This window comes from Neodiprion pinetum, chromosome 1 (assembly GCF_021155775.2).
Source record: "Neodiprion pinetum isolate iyNeoPine1 chromosome 1, iyNeoPine1.2, whole genome shotgun sequence".
NCBI classification, from domain to species: Eukaryota; Metazoa; Arthropoda; class Insecta; order Hymenoptera; family Diprionidae; genus Neodiprion; species Neodiprion pinetum.
Window position 1 is genome coordinate 32,627,861 of NC_060232.1, and position 26,011 is coordinate 32,653,871.

The 26,011-nt window shown below is 43.6% G+C and overlaps 1 protein-coding gene across 4 annotated transcripts in view; it reads left to right on the forward strand.

Moving 5' to 3' along the window:
• The first annotated feature begins 9,441 nt into the window (after nucleotides 1-9,441).
• LOC124223782 (zinc finger protein 608) overlaps nucleotides 9,442-26,011 on the forward strand; it is a 93,969-nt gene continuing 77,399 nt past the window's right edge. For 3 of the 4 annotated variants that reach the window (XM_046636083.2, XM_069133026.1, XM_069133021.1), the window contains exon 1: nucleotides 9,442-10,342. The gene's annotated coding sequence lies outside the window, so the exon portion shown is untranslated. Of the gene's footprint in view, nucleotides 10,343-14,116; nucleotides 14,287-26,011 lie in introns of those variants that run through there. The other variant, XM_069133025.1, reaches the window with a different exon arrangement.

Here is a 26,011-nt window from a genome sequence, read left to right on the forward strand (position 1 = left end):
TATAGGTGTACATCGGCAAGTACCGCCGTGCCGTCGTCAATTTTTCGACAATTTTTCCCACCGGCGATGACGATTCCGCTGTTACACCCACGTTAACGCCAGTGCGTCGTGTAATATGCGTCCTGACGTCGCGCCTCCTGGAATCCCGAACACGTATGTGCGTTTAAGGTGCCGCCGGGAAAGATATTTCGCCGAGATATAAGCGCACGTCACAGTCGTTCGCATCACGGGTGGGGATGATCCGATCATCTGGTGAAACGAATGATACTGGATCGTAACGTCATCGATCTCTCCGCGTTAATCCGCTTGGAAATGAAATTTCGAGCGAACGGTTATAGGTAGGTACGTATGTACGCGCGCACGCACGCCGGGTGATTAAAGTAGGAAAAATGGTAGAGTAGAAGTTGTTTAGTATGCATGAGAGGAGATTTTCGTTTCGAGTGTACTGCAGCGGAACGTATCAGTGTGCAATATGCAAAGCGGATTATTTTATTTTTGAGAGGGAATTTGATCCGACCGCCAATAACGAGGACCCCGTATAATCGGGTTCGGCGCTCACCTGCGCAGCTGAACTCGTCGCCATATCGCGTTACCCCAGCCGGATGTTTTCTCATTTAACGATGTCGGACTAGGCTGGATTGTCACCGTCTTCGCGAGGCCGCGAGAACTTCTGTTCGCGGTAATAATAAAATTCGCGATCCGGCGCAGAGATACGTGGTTGGCATATCTCTGACCAAATTTCAACTCGTCCGCGCGATTAGAGGCAAAACGAAGACTCGGGGGAACGTTGCGACACGGAACTGCGTCGTAGCGACACGTTTTCACGAGAAACACTCCGGTTATTCAAAGGTTGTATCAGGTAGGTTTAGCTTACTCCGCTTTAAGGTTCAACTATGCCACTTGAATATAGATATACGTATGTGTACCGTACACATACTCAATTTCCAGCCCGCACGTAGCCGGCATATAGATTTACTATTTATCTCAGTAAAACCTGACGCCGGTAAGCGAGGCGAGCGGTGGATATGGTATACAATCTACACCGCTGGTTCCGCCGTGGTGTGAATTGAGGGGGAAAGACGAAGCTGGCACTTGTTGTAAAGGAGTAAAGTTTCGGATAGCTGGTAAGATGGCACCTGCAGGAAAAATCTGGTCGAAAGTTTTCACAACGCTCGGCGAGGGAGAAAAGTCGACGAGATCCGGTAAGTGCTCGAACTTGCGGGGCTTTTTCACTGCGCAAGGATGACCCGGTAAATCCAACGCTTACACTCCGTTTAATACTAATTGTCCCCACCTGTCCGAGCTGGAGCGTCGGAGAGAAAGAGAGCGTGAGGGGAAAAGAGACGGAAAAAGAGAACGGAATCCTTCGTCCATATGGACGACTAGACCATCCGTTCTCCTACTAAGCACGAAAAATGGTCGCGCACTATCCTTCTCAGCACTCCGTGTGCCTCGAAACTTCAGATATACACCTCGTCAGGAAAGTCGCGAGAAAATAGAGGCGCGGTACGGTACATCCAGCTGTTTCGCACTGTTTTACGATAGTGAAGATCGATCAGGTGTACGGGGAGCTACTGTTATACGAGACCTTTCGAATCGAATGTGCATCCAAGCTAATATATCGCAGCGCTTGTTGTTTAAGGCAACCTGCGCCCACGACATTGTGCGGTGAGAAGCGACCGGCACACGGAAGGTGAACAACGGTTTTTATTACCAGGTGCACGAGGATCAACTCTGCAGCGCGCGAACAACCCACAGCATCGGTCCAAGCAATGCGAGTTACTATTTTATGAGTTTGATCAAATTTTCTGAATCAATTGGAACGCCGCGGCGCCGGTTTCTTTTTCATACGTACGGTTGAGCATCAAAGGCTAATTTCGGCAACCCGTGATTCTGTGCGAAATATACCAAGCGTGATCGACGTACTAATTTTCCAACACCGGTACACGTGACGTTCAATGGACCCGCTTAGCAGAATAATTCAATAATCATTGCGTGACGAATACTTAATTCGTCGTTATTACGCCACTTCTTCGTAGACACGGTATCGCGGAATTTTTCGCCACGTAGGTAACAGCGTGGTCCGCACGTTGAAACGTCAAATTTTCTTTTTCTTCCATTAATTTTTAAACCCGTGTTTGTTATCCGCGATAAAAATGTGTAAACATTACCGAAATCAAATGCCAACAATAATTACGTAACCCAATCGCCGCGTGTACAGATTCATAAATTTCATACCTGTGACATTGCGTGCATAATGCATAACTGTTGTACAGGTTTACCAACATTTTATCACAGTATTATAATAATTCATTAATAATAACGTAGAAAGACGACGATGACGATGTTTACACGATGATAAAAATAATACGTAGGTACCCTGACGGGAACTGTAAACAGACAAAAGGATAGATACCCATTTAATTAAAAATGTATTTGTTTGTTTGTTTTCAGCTCGGTGTCGGCAACGTACAGTCTACGCCCGTTCCTCACGAGCACAGCCGGACTTCTGTCAGCCTGATATATGTATTACAGATATTCACGATACACACCGACGCGTCTGCCTGCACGAGCGTACATGTACAATCGTATATCCGCACATCCCGCACGTATATGCACGTGACAGATATTGGAACACAGCTTAGTTGGGCGTTCTAGGGCGGAGATAGCGGAGGGGATACACGGCAGGTACAACACGATCGGATATACGTAGGTATATAACCACGGTTGATTGGATTTGTCAATTATATAATTGAAACGGTTGAAAAAATGCCAGAAATTCTTTTCACCCGTCGCCCGTCAAAATCATTGTAAGCTGCATCACGTACCTATGCGTAGATATTAGGCATACGCCTATTTCCGATTGAATTCCGGCCGCGTTGAACCTGATCAATTTCAAAACACTCACAGGCAGATCTGTGTCATCCTGCAATCATTGTTTTTTTTTTTGCTCACAGGTTGCAGTAATTTCAGTCTCTCCCGGAGTCTTCACCGAGCATCTCTGCAACCCTCGACACCTCATCGCGCAAGTTCAATTACCGTATTTTCAGCGCTTCCCTCGACACCCAGCACCTTGTAGGCCGTCAGGCAGGGTGAAAATTGGGGCGTCGTCCCCCTGCTCCACCCTTTTCCAGCGTGTGTGTTGTAGGTACGCGTACATATTCAAATTCGTTAGCAACTTTCTAATCTTACGATGAATTGCTCGCTACCGTATTTGAGCTAGGCTGAGCTCTTGCCGCTGCTTAGCATTGGCTCGAACATCAAAGGAACACGCACGCCCGCGTACAAGCGGTTCACGCTAACCTTGTGTGCGACAAACCATGGATAACGCACGCGTGTGCCATGCGTTAGTAGCGAGGGGTTCGAATCGCTCGCGAATACGACGTCACGCAATTTGTCCGTAACTCGTTCACAGAGATTTTTTGCCGTCTTCTTTTCTTGCGTATCATACCCTGGAGCTAATACAGGCAAGCTAGACGTCCAAAAAGGTATCGCTGGAACAACGGGCTGATCCAAGTAAATGGCCTGTCTTACGTCTTACGTATGATAAAGCTATGATATGGGGGAATAAACCTAGTTCACTCAACTAGTTCAGAGTAGTGTACGTAAGAAATTAGGAGGGTTAGACGTACACCTTCCAGTTTCAGTATTCTCCTTAAAAAATGACACCACGTGTCAACGATCATGACAGAATTATGCAGCGCGCTCAATCGCACAACTCTTGCATATCAATTACATATCGAGTGGAGTGTAAAATCCTCACAACTGAATTCTATCATCCGTTTAATTGTAAGTGTATGCGTATCGGTCTTGTTTGAGAGATGCAGCGATGCAGCGTTATATTTCGCTCATATCCTTTGCTGAACGCCCGAGCGCGCTGCGAGTATCAAGTATGGTACAATATCTACTTACAAGTATACCTATAGGCATGCACGCATACGTACGTATGCGCTGTCGTAGAACCGTACAAATAGTATCTCAGGTACAAACGTCTATAGCTCAGCTAGTTCCAGCAGTAGACAGAGAAGCGGATCGGCTTAAGTGCCCCCGGTAGAGGTATACCTCTAACATAGACTTGACACAAAATATGAAATATGCGATAATGCCTTGGCTAGTTAGGTCGGCTCAGTAATTGCCGCTATGCAAAGTCAATTCTATTCTTTCTAAACGTTGGCCATACCCGGGCTGCTTACGATTAGCGCCAGGGTCTGCCAGCCGGGACTCTGATGACATACGCAATAATCCATGAAAAGCACGGCTTTGTACCCAACTGTGTTCCACGAACGAAAACATGGCAACGCTTTGAAGTAAAGCCTGCCGGGTCGGGTTGCGGGATAAAAAATATCGTACATCTTTGAATCAGTGTTTTTTCAAAACTTTTTTTTGCTTGTTACTATCATTATTATTATTATTATTATTATTATTACCACGTTTTCTTTACACTTGGTTTTTCCGGCGTCGATAGCTTTTTATGGAACAATGTTTACCTTCGTATTAAAGTATCTATTTTTCAGAACGAGGGTAATCACGCGCACGTCGGATTATTGTTAACTGCGATAAAATATATAAGTCACGGCAGCTCACTCGATTAGTCTGAAAATATTACAGCTGCGGTTCAATGCGTTTACGGTGTCGTCCGTTGGAATTATTCCGATACCCGCGTTGAGGCTACATGGTTTTGTAATATTTTAAATTTGTACCTCGTTGTAATTTATACCGGGCCGTGTTTTGAATCCGGTCTTTGTATTCGAGGCTAGGCTTCGGAAACTCCAACTCCGACAATTATTGTTATACAGAGGTGCAATGAATATGTATAGCTTATATCTCGTGATTTCAACGCTCTCGGGGAATCCTTAACAAACACCGCAGGCAATTATCTTGCTTTTCCGTCGCTGGGTACAAGGCACCAAGCCTGTGATAATAACATGTAATATGTCGAGGCGTGAAAAGAGTATTTTAATCGTTACGAAATAGCCTGATTCATTTGCGATACCTTATACCGTTTACGGAATTTCACATCGAAACGATACCGTGTGCGTATAAACTCAACCTTGCACTCGACGCGATACGATGCACGCTAGGAAGTTTTATTATATTTATTATACCTAACGCATGTGTCACGGGCAAGTTGTACACGTGATCCGGATCAAGTGACAAGTTTAACGATCTATTTAAAACAAAGAGTCTTTTCCGTTTTCTCTAATTCAATACATACAACGTTCCGAGATAGGTACATACATACGTCAATACATATACATGTAACGAACGAGGTGCAAGTCACCGTTCGAGTTGCCTTCTAAACACAGCTATTCCTACGTGAGCAGCGGACCAGCTAGCAGAATAATCTAAGTCTATCGCTGCTCGCCCGATTTAAACGATGTTATAGCTTCGATAAAATTCAGACCATCACATTCAGGCTCACCGCCTTTGTTATACTATCGCTGCCAATCTGCTATTCCTCCTCCTCCCTCTATTTCTCTCTCTCTCTCTCTCTCTCTCTTTCATCTCGTCCACTCTTGCTCGCTGAAATCGGGTCCTGGATATCCAACCCACCCGCAGGAACGTGCAGCTTGCGGGAACGTAGCCCGAGCGTAACTCGACCTCTGGTACCCGAGGAGGGAAGAGATTAAAAGAGCGACATTTTCTGGCTCGCTGAAATATTTCTCCGAAAATAATAAGCCACTGTTTCTATGAGAAAAGGATAAATCCATTTTGTTTCCATTTTCACAGGACGATCAAATCTATACTTTATTAACGAAATTTTCCACTCCCTCACCCGCGCGGCATTCTCGAATCCCAGGGCGAGAAATTATCGGCTCGTTATTGGCTGTTAATTAAACAGATGCGTCCCCGGAACAAACACGACTAGGTGTATGATATATTGTAGCGGCACGTGTTCCAGCTTTGGTATAACAAGATACGGTGGATGAGACGAATTTTTCGAACGAACGACAGTGCGACGTTCCTCTACATATGTAGGTATGCATGTATCGCACAAAGCCGTGTGTGGGCAGCGAGTCGTGAGAAGCGATAAAAAGAAGGAAAGAAGGTAAGAGAAAAAGAAAGAAAACTGCCACCTTTGCAGGAAGAATAAATATGGATGGAACAACACCTTTCTATCGGTCCGTTTTTCCCCAAAGCCGAACGCTAAGCTCGAAACGATTATTGGCCGCGTGTGTTTATCCGTTTTTCAAATTCAAACACGTAGGTGGTACGCACCCGATGCTACGCAGTGCCGCAGTCCACCTCCGAACAATACGGTAGAGTGTTTTATTTTTAATCACGAATATATCAATCTACGCATCATCGGGTTACAACAGGTACGAGCGATCGAAACGCTGCTTCGTATAGTTGCCTCGGAATAACGGCGGCTTGTTGTGTGCGTACGGGAAATAAAAGGCAACCGGTTCGGTACAGAGTTTGTAGACGGCGTGGTGCGCAGAGCCCTCGCTGTGCGGCTGGATGGTTATAATGAGAAAAGGAGAGTCGGTACGAGGCGGGATTACAATCGAAAATCATAATTACTTGATCAATCTCGCGAGGGACCTTTTACAAAAACCCTCTCTCTCTCTCTCTCTCTCTCTCCCTCTGCTTGTCGGGAACAACCGAGTTAATTCTACGAAAGTTTTCGATACCGACAATGATAAACGCGATAAACCAAGGTACGTACATTATATCCATATACACAGAGGGTCGTATAACTATACAGGTGAAGCCCATTAGGCTGTATAAGTATGACATCAAGCTCCGCTAACTCGCTCAATACCTGCAATCAATTCTTACCACCGGGTTGGGCAATACTGCATGATTTATGAAAGATTGAATCACCCGGCCCGAAGCGGCATCGGGGTATAAATTCCGTCGTCTTCTTACCCGCCTTTCGTACCGTGCAGGCACACGAAAAATCTCTCTCTCTCACTCTCTCTCTATCTCTCTTTCTCTTTTAGCCGCAGCAGCAGAATTCGAGCGGCACCCAGCAGACTAATTTCAGTTTTGACGTTCATCTGTTAAAGAAACAAGGCCCTCCTCCGAAGCTGTTATTAAAAGGGTGTGCAAGCTCCGTGCCTGCAGGGATGTAACGCTGCATAGGCAAAGCACCCGAGCACTTGTGATACGAAGAGGCAAAGCAGAAGCAGAAGCGAAAGGTGACGCAACGCACGGCGGAGGACGAGGAAGGGGACGGGGGGAAGGAAGAGCCGGCACGCATGCTGCTCGTACATGAGCCTCTTAGCGCAGTTCATCACGGGGTTTCTGACAAGAGTCGTGCGAGAGAGAGAGACGACGCGACACGACAGGAAACCAGCCCCGAACAGCGTCCCTGAAATTCCCCGATAGAAATCCCTCTACCTGAGCAGGAAATTATTTTCCCGGTTAGATTCGTCGCATACCTACGACGGACAATTGATTTTAATGAAAACGGCGCACCGCGCATTTTCCGCAGTCGTGTCTGACGATAAAATTTGTCTCATTGTGCATTGTTCTCCGTTACTTTCAATTATCACCGTTCCCTCCCGGGGACAGAGTCACCGAGCCATGTCTCTGGAACCCAAACTGGACCGTAATACAGGTTCAAGATTTCCCAAGAAGAACCTGACGAGTATATATCGGCAAGATGGCGGGCCGGGGTATACCTGTAATTTCATCTCGAATTTTAGGACGTTAAAATTACCGGTAGTTACAAACGGTTACACGCAGAGATACCAAGTGCCGTCGGATTCCTGGCAAGCAATTAGGAGTGTGTTATATCGCGTTACGGGCGCGGATCATCGATCCTGCGGGCGTAAAAGCGTGATTATCGACGATTACCGCGTCATGATTATACCGTCGGACGCGAGCGTGAAATTAAAAACAAATTCGATTCCCGATTCCCTTGTTATACGTATACACAGGTATAGAGGTGTAAGTATAGGTAGAGGGATAGGTGTGGGCCGTACTCGTTGGCTTCCCTTCGGTAGATTTGTCACTCAAAGGAGCCTCTCTTGCTTTTCGAGAGAAACGGCGATATAATAATACCGAGCCCTTCCCCCTCCCCCCAAGCCCAGAAGCGCCTTTGTCCGCCGTCGAGGCTGACGGGTATAAGGGCTCAACTTGAGTTTCTCTCCTAGCTAGCCGCCCGGCGAACGACGCCTCTGCGAAGCTCTAACGGTTTGCCAGGTCCGACACGGTTGCGTTCAGGACCCCCAATTAGGTACACGATGAACGGGGTCAAACAAGCCGTCGAAATTTTCATTTTTATTTTCACCGGCCGACCGATGATCGTGGTTTAAACTTTTTAGAGGTAAACTTAACGACTATATGTAATATGCGTACGTTATATGGAAACCGCGTGCGGTTTTATACCGTCTCTGGTTATAAGTTCGTCTTCATTCTAATTTAGACCGCTGTCGTACCCCTCCGGCGAGAATCAATATTTTGCTTGGCAAAACAGGTATGTACCTCGATTCGTCTGAACAGGTGTTTAACTAAGTGTAACTTAATTACTTACTTTGATACGTCACGAGGACGAATACCATGCGTAACAAGGCCTCGCTTCGTATCCCGTAGGTATATCAATAAAGCCGACAAATAGTCTCGTGGCCGGTTATTACGCAACCTAGTTTAAACGCGCGGATTACCCGCTGACAAGAGCACGATTTAAATAATTGATTTATACGTTTCGCCAGGATGTTTGCTATTTTGAGACGTGGATACGCGCAAGTTTCCCCCCGTCGCAGCTAAGCTTTTCGAAACCAAAATACGACTCCAATCAGCGATTCTACCGAAAGCAATTCGAGAGTTGTTTACAGAAGATTTATCCAGGACTCGAGTCGCGAAACTGTATCGCGGATAAATTGGGCAGGACGAGGGAGCTCGACCGGCTTTCAGCGAAGAATATCGATATTCTTTGTTGCGATTAAACGCGGCCCACGCGTCATCTCAGCGCCGTAACTAATCTCGCGAAGTGGATCAGAGGAAAGTCGACCCGCGGCTCTCAATGATACATCGTTCGCACGGAATTCATCGAATTGATGACGATGATGATATATATGTGTGTGTGTGTGTGTGTGTGTATACGACGTCGGGACAACCTCCACCTCACGTCGAGGGAAGCAGCACCTGCAAAACATATTAACAATCAGCCTGAAAAGAGTACCATTCTACCTACACTCGAATCTCGTCGAGTGTTCGTTCAACGAGGTGTTGCTGAAAAAGGAATGAAAAACGGTGAAATGCGACAAGTCGCTAGACGACACGCGTTACAGCGGCGGTGGTACAAAGTCGAAATGACGATAAACGTCCGCCGAAGCGAGTGTCGCCGGTGGGTTACGGTTTAGAGGCGATGATTTTAGCGGGGGTTTCGTTCCTTCGGACGTCGGTTCGGTCCTGAGCGAACGGGGCCGAGTCGAGCCGAGGAAAGCCGAGGCCGCACGATCTCGGCGGAGGCCTGCAGCCATGTGTTGTGGTCTGCTGTGAGTGCTTTGTGACAAGAGAGGTGCAGTGCCGCGTTTTCGGTCTCGCATTGGTGAGGTGTTCGAAGGCGAATAATCGTGGAAACAAAGGTACTCGCGGCGTAATTAAACGCCCCGTAACATCGGCGAAGCCGTGAAGTGGAATCGGGAGTTGGCGCAGGGTGTGTCTCGGCGCGAAACGCCCGCTGCCAAAGTGTGTTCGTTCGTCGGTTCGTTGGTATCGGGAATCCGACGAGGAGAGGCCGAGAGCTCCGGGGTTCTCGCTCGCTGTGCGTGTACGAGTATACGTACGTAGCTGCCTGGCCGTGTGTCTGAAAGTGTGCAAGAGAGAGATAGCCGACAGCGAGAAACACGCGACGAACGGAGGGAACGAACGGACCGAACCGTACGTTCGTCGGTTGTTCGGCTCGACACGGAGGCTCGTTCCGACGACGGCTGGTGGGATTTGTGTGTTCGTTCCTCGAATATAGTAATATTATTGCGGGAAATACGTGTCGGTGATCTCGTTAAAAAAACACCCAGTCAGTGCATCCGTTGTCGTGTTGATTACGTGCTAATTGTAACAAGTATGTGAGGAGAAAAGGAAAGAAAGCATTGGGGAGAAAAACGACTAGTCAAGTGCTTAGGTTCAAGTTTTTATTATTTACAAGGTAGTAGTTGAATTGAAAATAGGTAAATCGAATAGTTCGAAATAGTAAACGAATTTAAAAAAAAATGTAAACTGTGCGGTGCTTCTATACGAAATGGCCATTTTAACGCCGGCCAGTGCCCAAAGGAACTACCACCACCACCACCGCTATCGCACCACCAACACAACTGGCTAGGTGTGCCCGCTTGGTTTTCTGGATACAACGAGGGATCGCCTGCACGCACACGATCTCACGGAGGCAATGGTAGGTCTTTATGTATATCTCATCCGTCGGATTCGAGCGAGCGAGTGAGTGTCTGTCTCTCCTCTTCTTCGGTGTGCGTCGTCGTTTATACCTACGTGTCCTCCTCGTCTCATCACCACCACCACCACCACCATCAACCGTAAACCTCGTCGAGTGTGTGCGCCTGCCTGCCTGCCTGCCTGCCTGCCTTCCCCAGCGTAAATTCTCTCCTCGCGCCACACAGAGGCAGAAGAGCCGAGTATCTCTCTCTCTCTCTCTCTCTTTCTCTCTCTCTCTCTCTCGCTCTCTCTGCCTTCACCGCACACATAAGGGGACGTTGAACGCAGAGGGAGAAGAGCGAGCGAAAGAAAGATTGAGACAGATAGATAGAAAGAAAACGAGAGAGAGAGAGAGAGAGAGTGAGAGAAATACGCGCTGCTCACTAGTACGCGAGCGATGTACGGACGGTGCGACACCGACACAAACACGTATTACCAACACTTTCATAGATGCGCCACGTAATATATTATTCGCCGAATGAAGCTGGTGTGCGTGCAGCTCGGCTGCTGCCTGCAGCGCACCGCGTCTGTGTAAGTTCCCAGCCCCCCCCCTCACCTCACTCACCCACACAAGCGAGGCATTTTCTCCACGCGTCCCGCATCGACGCAGTACACAGACACGACTCTCCGTTTACGTGTTTCGTATTTTAGAGCGAGAATGGGCCTCCCTGCCTTGCGTGTATACGTACGCACGCACAGTCGCATATGCATATAGTAATAATAATAATAAGAATAAGAATGAGAATAATAATAAGGTACGTGTGTTAGGCACACACGTACATGCGAAGCAACGAAAGAGAGGAAGAGGGGGGAGGGAGGACTCTTGAGCGATTCCGAAACTTCGACCGGAAGTAATCGTCGCTATTGAATCGTACATACACGCCGCGTTAGTTACAATATATTTAAGCCTTTGCGCCGTCATCGTATTGCGAAATTCGCACCTGTACATTTTTTTTTCTCCTCCTCATCCATGGACAGGATGAATTTCTTTTGTCCCATCTGCAGCGGCTGTAATAAATACTTGTAATACGATCGGTGTGTTCGGAAAATTATATTACATGCAAAGGCGGATATTGAGTTATAAATGTCCGATTCCTGCCTATCGGCGTCAAATTTTTCGTCTATGCTGCCGGTCCGTCGGTCCCGCGGGGTAACGGGGTAGTGAGGAGGTATTGATTGCGTGAAACTCTGCGGTTTCAAACACTGCAGGCAGACCTCTTCTCTTCTCTTTCGCTCGCTCTCTTTCTCCCTCGCACTTCATACGCGTGGCGTTTGTACGTACACGTTGGTGCGTATCGTTATTTTTATCATTATCATTATACACGCACGTTAACACACGCATTCGACAACCCCACCCTTTCTCCTCACCGGAACGTCGACGTCGTCGCTGTTTGTAGGGAACTCGTACCCGCAATCAGAAGCTTCGTAAGGCGCGGGCGAGCGTTTCTTCTAATAACAATCTTACCTAAATATGCACGCGTGGAGGATATACCTCTACGGCTTGATTTTGTGTCTTGTTGTTGCGACAGTTTGGAGAAGGGTTACCCTCCACCCTTCCTTCCTTCGCTTTTTTTTCCCCGTTCTAAATAAACATCATAAATCACCGAGAAATTTTTCGTCAGTATATGTAATATAAGCGTTGGGTTCTTTCTCTTTCTCTCTCTCTCTCTCTCTCTCTCTCTCTCTCTCTCTCTCTCTCTCTCTCTCTCTCTCTCTCTCTCTCTCGTAGCGGGGTTTTTATACCTTATACATATACCCGAGTTACCGTGTTTACGCGTATGATTGAGCTGGCGCGTTTAATGAAAGCGGGAAAAACGGCAGGAGCATTATCCTACGAGATAGAGTGACGAGCTTTTTGCAATACGGCGTCGAGTTTCGTAGAATTTGTATTATGAAGAAAAAAAGAAAAGTAAAAACTAACACTGCAGACAAATGAGGTGTCTGAGAAGAAGTCGTATATATTTCGGACCATTCGTAATGCAGGCGGTACGCACACGCAGGATGTATTCACGTAGCCAGGGATCTCGTCGATTGCCTATATTTGCCAATTAGCATGTTCCGAGTATCTTGTTCGGCTATCCATATATTTATACGATAGTGAAACTAATGGAAAACTGTGCACCACTGCACTGGCGACGTATTAATTTTATTGGATGCTGTTGAATAATTAATTAATTAATTTATTATTATTATTATTATTAAACACTACACTCAACATCCGACAGTTCGCTTTGTTCTCTCAATCGTATTCCACTGTATACCGTGTCGCAAATTTTTCGCCCCCCTCCGCCGCTCTTTTAAGTTTCTGCAACGCACGTAATAATACGTGTCGGTATAATGATGATACGATAAATTAAGTTGAATACGTGCATGCGTAAGAACTGCTGGACATTTTCACTGAAACTACGTGACTGGTGTTCTGCTTTTCTCTTTTTCATATCTTTTGTTGGTTTGCGTTTTTTTTACGCCTTTTTGCGTCTTCTTTTCTCTCGTAAGATTAATTTCACCGTTTTTGCTTTACGTGTAATGTGTTTGCGTGTGGGTGAGTCTGTGCGTAATAAAAATGCCCGGTGTAGGTGTAGGATGGCGGAAGATAATTGTCTGAGAATTGCCCGGGAAGGAGAAGAAGAGACGACGACGCGACTTGTATATAATAATAAACACTTGCGCTTCTTTGCAGGAAAAATTATCCCTGTGTTTACCAGGATTATTATTTATCTTTGTCTTATTGTTAGGTAAGGCGGATTGCTCGTTTCATCGTCCGGCGACGACGTTGAAAGTGCAAAATATAAATTTAATTAAGTCGTTGAATTAAATGACAAATTTTCTTTACTATTTATTTATTCACTAATTTGTTCCCATTTTTTCGTTTCTATCTTACACTCTCTCTCTCGCTCTCGCTCTCCCACTCTCGCTTTCATATATACATATATAACTTACTCATTTCGTTGAATAATTAATGCCGGTAATTTATCGCTCGCTACTAATTTCAGCCGCTGTTGTGTGCTGTTCACGCATAATCATTACGGTAGATCGATTTTTTTCTCCCGTTCGTTTTTTTTAGTTCTTTTGCTTCTCCATCCGCCTAACGTATACTTACGATTAGTCAAATATAACGCGTCGCCTTGCGTATTATATTACAGGAATGGAGTGGAAACTGACGAGATGACTGTAATGTATTCATGTTTCGAAATCAAAAACTGCAGGCAGAATGTGATTTTTCAATTATATTTCGTTGTGTAATATTAAACATTATTAATCTTCAATTTCTCCCTACGCCACGTTCTATAGTAATAATAACAATCTTCCTGTGTAAGATGAAAAAAAATAACACGCAGAAAAATTAGAAAATTTTTCAAACATCGGTGAATCCGTTCCCTCGGCACGCTCTATAATGTACTTGTATAAACGAGGAGGGGGATCTTCTTTCATCTTTCCAAAGTGTTTCAAGGAATACGAATACGAATATACGAAGACGAGTAAGAGGGAGGAACGACGAGAGTCGCGGTGTAGGAGCACAGTTGGAATACGTTCAACTCCCCGCTCGGGTCGTGTTCTATTCATAATTTATTCCAACCGTGGTAGTTTCGAACAGCACTGGTGGTGGTACGAAGGCACTTACATAATCACGCCGCGGTTCGAACGCTGCAGTTGTATATATATAACGTGTACAAAGGGCCCACCCTACGCGATTAACGAAACCTTGGGGCTTAAAACGCGGCGAGATGCACCGAGATGAAATCTTTCGACGATTTGACGCTCGTTTGCTTGGTTTAACGATTCTCTTCGAGGCGGCGAGAATTCTAAACACGTTTAAATCCACAGCCTTTATCACCTACCTACCTTCTCGTACCTGCTGCCGCCTGCAGCGCCTATCGGTGGACGGAGATCGATACACGGAAATCGGTATAAAATAATCGTGTATAGCAGCCTGTCATGGAATTGAATAATTAGAAGCGTTGTTAGCATCGCCTGTACGTTATGTCGTCGAAAGACACGCGATGTGATGTACCGCACTGCTCGTTTATACCCACGTATGTATACATACTGTACAACTGTAATGAAATCGCAGTGGTCATCGGTTGCTTGCTTGCAGACGTGATTTAAGGATCGTAAGAATGATAATAATAACAACAATAACAATAATAATCGATTCGTTGAATGGGATGAGAAGGAAGGGAAGAAAATAAATGAGAAGAAGACCGAGTAAATAAAAATTGAAATGATAGTAATTAAAATGAAAGACAGGATCAACGCTTCGTAACGTGATTAAACCGGTAATTAAGCGTAAGATCCTCTGGCAGCAATCTCCCGCCGTGACGTTACCAGTTGGCGGTCCCCTTTGAAACGATGTAGTTAGCCGTAATGGCAACACTAATCGCGAACCTGTTCATAACCTATGTTAATTAATAAAATCACACGAATTTTGCCAGGGCGATGAAAAATTGTCCTCGTATACTTTGGATCTTATTCATGTAACGCAATCGTTATTTGATCAATGAATTGAGACGTTGAATCAACAAATTTTTGTGCCTTTGTATTCGGATTCTATACCTATTGACTTTAAGAATTTCAGCTTTGGCGTCTTTGATGCATAAAATGTTGACCGTCGAATTATCCGCGCGCGGATTAGTTGACTCATTCTTTTATGAACGTTGTCCATGCGATGATTTGGACGCTCGCTCTGACAAACAGTGGGGGAAGAATGCCGCAGCGAAATTAATTCTGCGTACCTTGATTATTATAGGCACATGTCGGCAAATAATACGTGACTTCAATTATAATTGTATGATTTATTGTTATTTTTTTAATCCTCGTAAATTCCAATGCGAAAACGTAACGACGCGTTCCCGTTGTTTATTCAAATTTACAGCTCGATGACGTGACCTAATTACATAAGGTAAAGCAATCGCGGGTCTGCGAGTTTTTTGGCAATAAAATATCTTGAAAATCTCGGTAGTTCTGTTGCGTAGAAAATGAAGAGGCTAAAGTTAGGAACGTTAACGTAATGAAACGCGGGGGAGGGGGGGAGGATACTGTTTTGTAATTTTATAGTAGCTGAGGCAGTTGAGTATTCAAAATGTGAATGTATTTTTCCTTATTACAATTTACCGCGCCGTCAGACATTCCTGAAATTGCGAAATAACGATTTCTTCCTCAACATGAATCGTTAGAATAACGTTACCAACTTGATCTTCGCAGAAAATAAGAGATTGAAGCATACGATGAAAAGATACAAGATTAAAGGAAACTGCGGTCAAAACGGCAGAGGAAATACGTATTATACGTATATACCTATATATTACAGTGCGTACCCGAAGAAAATTATCACGATAATGCTTACCCGGTGATTCTCACGGTTATTTATTTATTTATTAATAAAAGTGGAATGTCTGGCGCGTAGCTTGCGTACATCACTGAGATTTGCGCCTGAGTAGTCACCCTTACGTCATCACAGATATAATCGACTCGAAGTCGTAGTAAAAATTTGAAAATTTGTTTATCACGAATTCTACATTGTCACGAAGGTTGAATAATTATACGGCGTAAAGTTTCAGAGACATTCATCGATTATTAATTGCGCAATTGTTTGAAATTTAAGCTACGTATTTAACGCAACGTTACCGTACGTGTATATAGGTATGTATTGTACATTGTACATATATAATAATAATTCTCGTTACGTATTTGCATATTTACGGAACGCGAATCTGATGAAAATCGAACAATGGTGCAATTGTTTTACTTGGACTTTAAGAGCCAAACGACCGCGAGAGAGGAGATGATTTACACAACAACATTTATACGAATTATTACAACCGCGAGGCGAACGAGTTTGAAGTAAGCGGGGATGAGACGGGGATTTTTATTTCGACATTCTTCAAAACATCCAATAAGCATATCGTTGTTATACCTACATACAAAAGCTATCTCCGCAGCAGCAGCTCACACGAGCCCGGCTCATGATCCATGATCCAACATGGAGGCTTCGATTTAATAGCCGTATAGAATTATTTTCGAACCGATTACGTCACTAGTCCATTAACATTTCTAAACAAACGAATCGTTCTTCCTCTGCATTCTATTTATTTATGTTTATTCTTTTCTTTTCTTTGCTTTTCTTTTCTTGTTTAACAACAAACACGCTCGCGCCATTAGTTGTGCTCATTAATTCCGTTTTCCAATTTTCGCATTAAATTTTTCGCCGAATGAACGCAGTGACTGCAACACTTTATTCAGAATTTGTTGAACGTGGTCTGCAATCGTGAAAAAAATTGTCTAAAAATAAAAATAAAAAATAAAAAAAATGATAACAAGTATGACAATGAAATTGTTATTATCGCGCGGCGAGTCTGTCGCCGCTGTGTCTATTATCGCATTCTCGCGTATGCCACCACCCGCTATACATACGTACGCAAGTACGTGTTATAGATACTCGTGTCCGCAAATACGAACACACCCAAAAGAGAGAAAGAGTGAGAGAGGTAGAGAGGGAGGGGTTTGAAATCGACGCGTCTAAGCCGTTTTCAATGGACGACTTCATAAGCGTTTTCCATTTAGTTTTTTCGGCCCTTTTTCTTCCTTCGACCCTTGGCACGGAGTTTTGAAATGGGTGATGGGTGATCGGAGCATTGGGAGGGGGGGATGACGAATCTTCCGTAGTAAATTTCGTGCAACAGCAGCGAGAAGTGGGGGCAAAGTATCCCGCGGATATACAGTTTGGGTATCGCTCACGATACCACTACTACTCCCTTCAAACAATAATTATTGCAGCTTATCGCCGTCGCTTCTTTCGAACACGAAATTCAAGATGGCTGACCAAGGGCTCGTTCATTTGCACTGTGTAATAAAGTGAAGGATTAAGATGCGCAACCTTTTATTTTTTCTTCCTTTTATTTCTCACGTTCAATTTTGCTTTGCTGAGATTTGTACGAGTTTTGGTGAATTTTTGTTTCTTTCGGTGCGTAACCTGCTTTTCGAATTATTAATCGACATCGGTACGCTCCGTCTTTATTATGTCTCGCTCTGCACCGCATTCAAATTCTTTAGAACCGCGTGTAGGTGAACTCATGTCGACGTATAGATGGATGGATAAATAGATAGATAGGTAGATAGATGGAAAGATAGCGCAAATGGTGTTGGATATAATAACATAGAAATTGTATGTACACACACATATGTGTGAGGTGTGCGGTCTTGGCTTTGCCACCGTTACTGAGCGAAGAGGAAAATAAGGAAGAAAGGTTAAGTCGTGCAGGTGATCGCGGGTTACAACACGAGCTGATTGTGAGAAGCGACTCGTTCTCCGTTTCCACCTATCTTTCTCTCTTCGTCCCCCTTTAATTTCATTCGAAAGATACTTGGCGAGTGTTCAAAAGCCTCGAGTATCTCGGCCTATAATTAGTGGTGGGTATAGTACAAGTCTCACGAAATGTGTTCGCCCGTGCCGCAGCAACGGCAGGCCGAGGGTGTACGCGTTATAATTCTTTCGCGAACTGTACCCGCGATGTACCTACTCGTCTATTTTACTACCGGTAGAGAAGAGGAGCGTCGGGGATCGCCGAAGCGTCAAATCAATTTCCCATCTCTCGCCGTAAGGCGTATATCTATATACTTGGAAAGAAAAGTAAAGATGGAAGGCGACGCCGATGCGACGACGTTTCTGTCCTGTAGAATCATCCGTGTATTATAATGCATACCTGCACGATCGTGTCTGTCGTACAAGGATGAGATTCGAACTTGCGCGTAAAATTTCACCTCTCGTGAGAATACTCGAATCGAACGACGATTCACGCGGCATGTGCGGTGCACGGTATGCGTACGTACGTGTCGCGCGTTTATGTGTGCGTTTACAGTGTATAAAGATATACGTTATACATACACGTGTGTATGCGCGTGTAAAGAGATATCTACGTGACGAGAGCGCGTCGCGGCCCAGCGGTGATTTATTCGCGGTAAAATTCGACTCGACGATTCGGCCGCAAACCGCGGCGGTGGATAGACACGCTCTTGCTTATTCACTTATTTATCTATTTTTCTTTTTGCCTTATCTTTATTTTTATTTTTTTTTACCCTCACGACGTCATCTTCTCTTTTCTTTCTTTCTTTCTTTCTTTCTTATTCCAAGCTGCAGGGACGCGATGCGAAACGGGCAAAATATAGCCCCGCGTTATAAAGCCTCATCCAGACGGAGGCTACAGGCTACACAAAATGGCTGCCGACGGCTTAACGGGCAATCGACCGTACGCGCAACTCGGAGAGAGAGAGACGGAGAGAAAGAAGAGAGGCGGAAAAGAGGCTCCTGCTGCCACTGCTGCCTTCTCTCTCTCTCTCTCTCTCTCTCTCTCTCTCTTCTCTTTGCTCCTTCTTCCTCTGGTGTCTTCTCACTTCATCTTATCCTCCGGATCCCTTTAACGTGCACAAATACGAAGAGAAGTTTGTTGGCGAGATAAAGAAGAAGAAGAAGAAGAAGAAGAAGAAGAAGAAGAAGAAGAAAACCCGCATGCATAGCAGAGCCAACGCGTTGCATCAACGCGGTTCAAATATAGGCGTCGGCGGTGGTCCCCCAAGCTTCAAGACCATCTTTACATGTATGCCCATAGTTCATAGGAACGTGCGTTCAGAGACACATTCATATGCGTGTAGGTATACATGCGTGTGTCTGTATACCGATACACACACCCTCTAGCCTACGTGATGTTTAGATTATATACATATAGTACATACGTGTATAATTATGTTGGCACAGTGTAACGCTCGGTATTTCACGCCTTTTAATATTTCGTCCAAGTTTTACTCGTCTCTGGTCGTAGATGATTGGACGAAAATAAATGTTCTTACTCTCTATGTATTTACTGATTATTTAGTGAATTACGAAGAGACGGGAGTAAATCTGCCGCATGATTCGTTGATCCTCGTATATATATCACGGATTTGTTCGACGTGTTTTTTTTAATAAGTTTGTATAGAAATTTTTTGTTCCGTTATTGTTTTGCTTTACGTTGAATTCCGTCGATAGAAAGAAAAACATCACTTTTTGGCTACCGGTCAAGGCGACGTGAAATTTTCCCACACCCAATTATCCGTTCGTACAAAGTACATTGCGAAGTATACAATGTAAGTCCAATGTACGCAGAATGATATATGCAACGGGACTGGCTTGCGGGGGTCGAGTGGACGATACATTCGTAAAGACAAGGCACCGCGATGTTTGTACGCTAATTATATGCGTGGCGGACTTGTTAAACGTTGTTGTACACGTGTCATTTTATGCTTGTCCAAAGTTACGCAATCGTACATAAAACCCGAGGTTTTCCTGTCCGCTATACAGTTTATACCTTTTCTCGAATTTTTCGATTTTCTGAACTTTTTAATAGACTTTGCGAATTCCGACGAAAGTCGAAACTGCTTCAGTCTGGTCATACACCTGGAAAATCTGGAAAACCTGGAAATGGGGAATTTTTTTCCCAAAAATTTTCGACCACTTTGTTCTCCGACTACGTCGTTGAACGGACTTCTAGCTTGCGGTGCGTGTAATATTTAGTACATTAATGTTCGTTAATGGATTCCCGGTGGTTCGCTATATTTTTTTATTTATTTTTTTGTCTTGCTTAAAAAATGGAACAAGCTTTCTTTCAATGGGAATTTCACGTGTTTATGATGAACGTATCGTTTGTTTCTCTTATCACTTGCGTCGCTAATCTTTGGCACGTAAAATTTTCTTAGAAATGAAACACGTTACAGTTATGATTAGGAAAAAAAAAGATTTAGAAAAAAATGACGAGCCACTGAGAACCAATTAATGAACATTGCTGTATATCGTCACTTTGTCGGAGCCGTTCAGCGACATGGATTATTATTATAACACCTTGACCAATGCACGGCCATGTATGCATGTACGCGTGTATGTATGGATACATGCAATGGGCAACCAAGCAAATGGTAGCTTGGAAATAAATTTTCCTGCTGCGTCTCGGGGAACGGAAAATAAAGAGAGAGAGAGTTAGAGAGAGAGAGAGAGATATTGACGGGTAGTGAATATAGATCGTATGATAGAGTAAATACGAAAGCTCGTAATTTCTTCCTTGTTTCCTGTCGTCGACGTCGCGTAACAGCTTTGACTGTGTCTATCCTGTCTACCTACCTACGGCCTACGGTACCTATTACAATAACTGGAGGCACCTGATTAACCTGAGCACGGTATTACGACACAACTCGCGGTGCTGTTTCTCTATTTCTCTCTCTCTGTGTATACTGAACAACAACGAGAACGATGAATAACCAACAATTATTATTATCATCATCAGCAGCAGCAGCATTAACGAGACTTGGTCAATAAATCATCGGCCTATCTACATATATCAGTGTACCAAACACCTATCCTATTCGGTTTGTCATATACTATATACATACATGTATACATACGCACACACGTATATGTATATGTATAACGTGTACCGTATACGTATCAACAGTTATCGAATTTTTACAATCACCGTCGCGTATAATCTAAGATCGCGCACATTGTATTACACATGATAATAATATTGTAGTAACTGGGACTCGAGTGTATTGGATTTAATTTATTTTTTCACGACGAGTAAGGTCGCTGAGGTTTCTTTTTTTCCACTTCTCTTTCTTTTTCCTCCTTTTCTTCCCCGGTCTGCATGAAAAGGCGCTGTTTAGAAGAATAATAAAAAACATTTTAAAAACCAATTTATTTATACACAGACGCGCACACACTTGGCCGTTCTCGCGTACACCACGTAAATCAGGTATCAATCCACCTACCTTATATTACACCTATCCTACCACGAAATCGGTGACGAGCCACGGAGCTATGCAGACCCGAAAAAGAGAGAGGGAAAGAGATGGAGAAGGAGAAGGAGAAGGCGAAGGAGAAGGAGGACGACGAGGAGCCCATTAGCGCCGAATAAAGAGATCTCTGGCGTTCCACAACGCTGCCTGGCGTGCAGGAAGCTTTGTATAATTCCCGACCAACAAGCTGTCCGTTTGTCCCCGATTGTCCGGTCGACTGTCGTAGCAGCCCGCGGTGCTTCGACACCGACGACGAATTTGACACAATGCGCGAAATGCCTTATACTCTGGCCGGCAATGAACTTAAAAAACAAGTATGAACAAACGTAAAGGGAATCTGTCGTTAACGTATATCTTAATGTTTGTAGAAAATCAGCGTATCATTTTCAATTAGAATTCATTCCAGTTTACTTTTTTTTATGCGTATTTTAATTGCATTAAAGATCAAAGACTCTTCTCTCACGTTTTGCCTTGACCCTTGTATTATATCGTCGTAGCTCGTGTATTATAGACACACCTCTGGGATTATCGGACCTGTTACAGTTTCACACTTGTCAGCTGGAAAATTCAGTGATACGTAAATAATGAGACCGTTCTATAGCTGTGTAGCCATTGTGTATACTCTATCCTACCTACCGCCGCCGCGTACAGAGTCGCGAATTGTCTGTGCAAATTTAACGCGTAATCTATATGGTCGGACATCGTCTGGCATCGTTGTGGCTTTGGCACTCGACTAGTACGTACGTATTGAATAGTACGCATTTGCACCCAAGTGTAATATCTATAATTTTGTCAACCGTTTATTATTAATTGTATCTTCGTTATGATCTAATTTTGTCCGCTGCTACTCAGAGCAATTAGCTCTAACGATCTTCCTCCGTTACACTACGCAGCGGTATAATTATAATCTGCATATCCGAAATTTATCGCGCAGGAATTACGAAAAATAAAAATTATACATATTCCGGTAATACGTTGTACGTTACATACGGTGGCAAGGAACGGAGAAACCCTCCATGCGAAATCGTGCAGGAATAATAATCTATCATCGTCACTGTCGTCATCGCGCAGCGTGGAATTTCTAATTAGCGGTAAACTAAGAGAGGGGGGGGGGGGGGGGGCGACAACGACGACGAGTAACGTACAATGATTGCGGTTAATCTGTGTGAACTCGTGCGATAAGTATATTAAGTATTTAACAAGTTTGACGAACATGTGCCGGATCGCAGTGTAATAGATGGCATAATTCGATTAATTCCAATCTTTCGTCTGCGGCTTGAAAATATTTTTCCTTTCGTGCGTATAACATCAGCGGAGTTGAAAAAAAAGATCAATATTTTGAAAGCAAGAGCGTAAAAGAATAGATAATTTACTTATGTGGTAATTATTATTATCATTATTATATATATATATATCTATTTCTTTTTTGTTGTTGCAAAATGACAGCGTTAGGCTCAAAATATGATATACAAAGAACCAAAGACTCGAGTCTAACGATAAAGCACGAATAAGATTAATGGATTTTGTTTAATCGATTACTGCACCCTGTAATAAACGACGAGTATACGAGACACGAAGAAAAGAATGAAAAATACGAAGGAGCAAAGAAAAACGTACGAGAAAAGTAAAACTCCGCTGCCGTACTCGAGGCTCTCTGCTCGTAACATGTGCAGTGGGTAGATAATGCGGATGGATTGAAATAAAGTGTTGCCAAACGCGCCCTGGGAACGAGTTGATAGATTTCGTCTCCGAGCAGTCGGAGCGGAACGCTAAACGACAATCACAAGAAGCAAAGTAAGTGCGCCGAGGGGGGGAAAAAGCGACGCATCAAACTGCCTGCAGGATTACTAGACTGATCGTGAACTGTGTAGGTATTCGGTCGAGAGGAGAGCGAGAGAAGGGAGCTCAGAATCAGACTCTGCTGCCTCCTTCGACGAATTCCTTATCCTTTTACCGATTTTGTTTCTTGCCTCCTTTTCCTTCACGGCGCGGACGGAGGTATTATTTATTTGTTACTAGCTGGCGTCGAGTTCCAAAGGATGGCTCTCTATCTCTCTCTCTCTCTCTCTCTCTCTCTCTCTCTCTCTCTCTCTCTCTATCTATCTATCTTTATCTCTCTCGACCTCCCTCTCTTTTCCTTTTCTCCTTCCATATTCTTCTTGCAGTGACGTCAGACGAAGACCCATCGGCTATAGCACCCACTTCATTATACATATTCGAATATACAGAGATTGCACGCGACGACGTTTTACTTGTAAAATATAATAAATAATCAGGAAATTTTTGAATTTTTCTTTTTCGTAAACGGTTTGACTTGTATAAACTAGTTAAATACATGGGTAATCATTCTTATGGGTAATTTCATGCTCTGTAAAAAAGTAGCGCGACAGAATTTTCCTAGCTTTAACCGATCAAAAGATACATTTAAGATGACTCAATGTTTATAGACGAATACTTCTTAATCCGTTGGGAAAATTCTATCTCAGGTATATACGTATGAAGAAATTTCTCGATTCCGTTGTTAGTCTCGGGCTGTTGTTCCGACGATCTTATAGAATTTTGACTCGAAAGTTTCCTCAAATAAGCCATGCCAATGTGGAATCAGTTGGGTTAGGCTGAACGTACGGTGCAGTTTACATGCGAATATGTCGCTGTATTTACGATAAACCGCTGTGCTGGCAACGATGAAAGAGTCCTCAATTCCGTTTCCCCCGTTTTGCATCCATGCTTACAAGTGGAATCCTCGTTACGTGACAGGCGTATGCGTGATGAATTTCGTTGCGCACATATCGCACCGTATTACAGCTACGTGAGAGCAATTAGCGGTGGATTGCAATCCGTCTGACCGAAACTACTCTCTCTTAATTTCAATTACATTTGCACATTTTCGATTGTTTAGCGGTGTGCGATCGCTGTAAGGTGCTTTTAACAGAGTACCGCATCAGCCTGTGTGCTTGTGTTCTATACGTACGATATACGTGCAAATGTATGCGTCTTTCCTATCCGTCCATTCCCGTTGCTATGAATCGGAACCATCGCGGATGATGTATCGACTCAGCAATGCTAAGAGGCGTATCTTTTTTTGCCCAGATTTTATTATACGCATCGGAACGACGGTTTCTTTGTATTATTTTTTCTTTTTTTCTTCAGCATTTTGTTCCTTTTTATTTTTCACTTTTGTTTGCCAATTTTTCTTCTTTCAATTTAACTATATTACCCGCCGTGCGAGGAAAGAAATCCGCAATGGGGAATGATAAACTGGTTTAAGACCGAAGTTCTTGCCCGATTTTTTGTTCTTTCGCTTTCCATCTCTTTCTCACTCTTTCGTTTCTTCGGTTTCTCTTCCTCTTTGTTTCAAATAAAATCGTAGAGATTTTTATGAGTCTACCTGCCTTTAACACTTGCCTCATCCTAGTTACATTGCCAAAGCTTGTGTTATAATTCTTACGGTTATTTGTTTTCCGGTTTTCTTCGTCTCTCTATCTCTCTGTCTTTCTTTCTTTTTTTCTTTTTCCTCTCTTCTTCCTTATGTCTTGCGATTACGTCACGCGGCTGCATATCTACACGTATATTGGGTACGTGGTTTTATTCGTTCTCCACTCTCTCTTTATCTTTTTTTCGCGAGTTGAGAAGAAAGACGCGCTGCTCGTCTACTTTAAGAAATGAAAAAATGGCATCTCAACGTGTACACGACAAATATTTTACGAGTCGTGCGACGTTTCCCAATACACTCATCGTGATGTACGTATGAATCATTCGTGTACATACATATATATACAATGTTTGCTAAGTATTCGAAAAAGCATACATCCTTTACTCATCGGTATTATTATATACCTATCTATAACATTTGGAAATCCACTTTCGATAAACGAAAAAGTTGAAAAAAAACTTGCGTGTAACAAATTAGTCGATCGAATGTTAGATACGTCCGAATACGTTATTCGGGTTGAAGATTAATCTTGTTCATAAATTTTATAATCTGATTAAGTAAGTCTAAACCGGCAAATAAAAGAGAACAAGACTGATGAACATCTCTGTACACAACGTACAGAAAGTCTGTAAAAACAAGATAAAATATTTCGAACACCTTGTATATCGGGGTTATACATATTCGCATATATATATATATACACATACATACACATATATACAGGGTATATAGAAACGCTCTGCAGGCTTTTGCTGCCTTATTTTAAAATTCAAATCTTCCATACAGCTCGATGATATACTTTTATGCTACACTCGGAGATACGAAGTCGGTATGAGAAACAGAGGAGGCCGAAAAAAGAAATGTTACAAGAATGCACAGGGGGTAAGGAACCGGGAATATGTATTAAGGAGGGGCCTCGACACTTGATAACAACATACGGAGATCTAGATATGGGTACAAGTTTAAACCTATGCACACGCGCACGTACTCTCTGTCGGTATGTATCATGCATTCATGTACGTGTATATCTATTATATATATATATATATATATAGACATATATGTATATTATGTATGTATGTACACCTAATTTACTCCGTCGTCATCAATGGTACACAGATATTGCATTCATTATTGGGTCAATTCATTCACGCCAGCCTGCACCGGCGACGCGTATATCACTTGCATGCAAATATGTATGTGTGCGCACATGCATACTATATGTGTGTGAGTGTGTGAATATATATATATATATGTATATCCGTCGTGTTTGCTTAATCGTCACACAAAGTGCGCAGAGGCGGCTCCAGAGTTATCACAGGTGTGTAAGTGGCTACCTGATCGGTCCGTCTGCTGCCTCGACCACACGCTCATATGCGT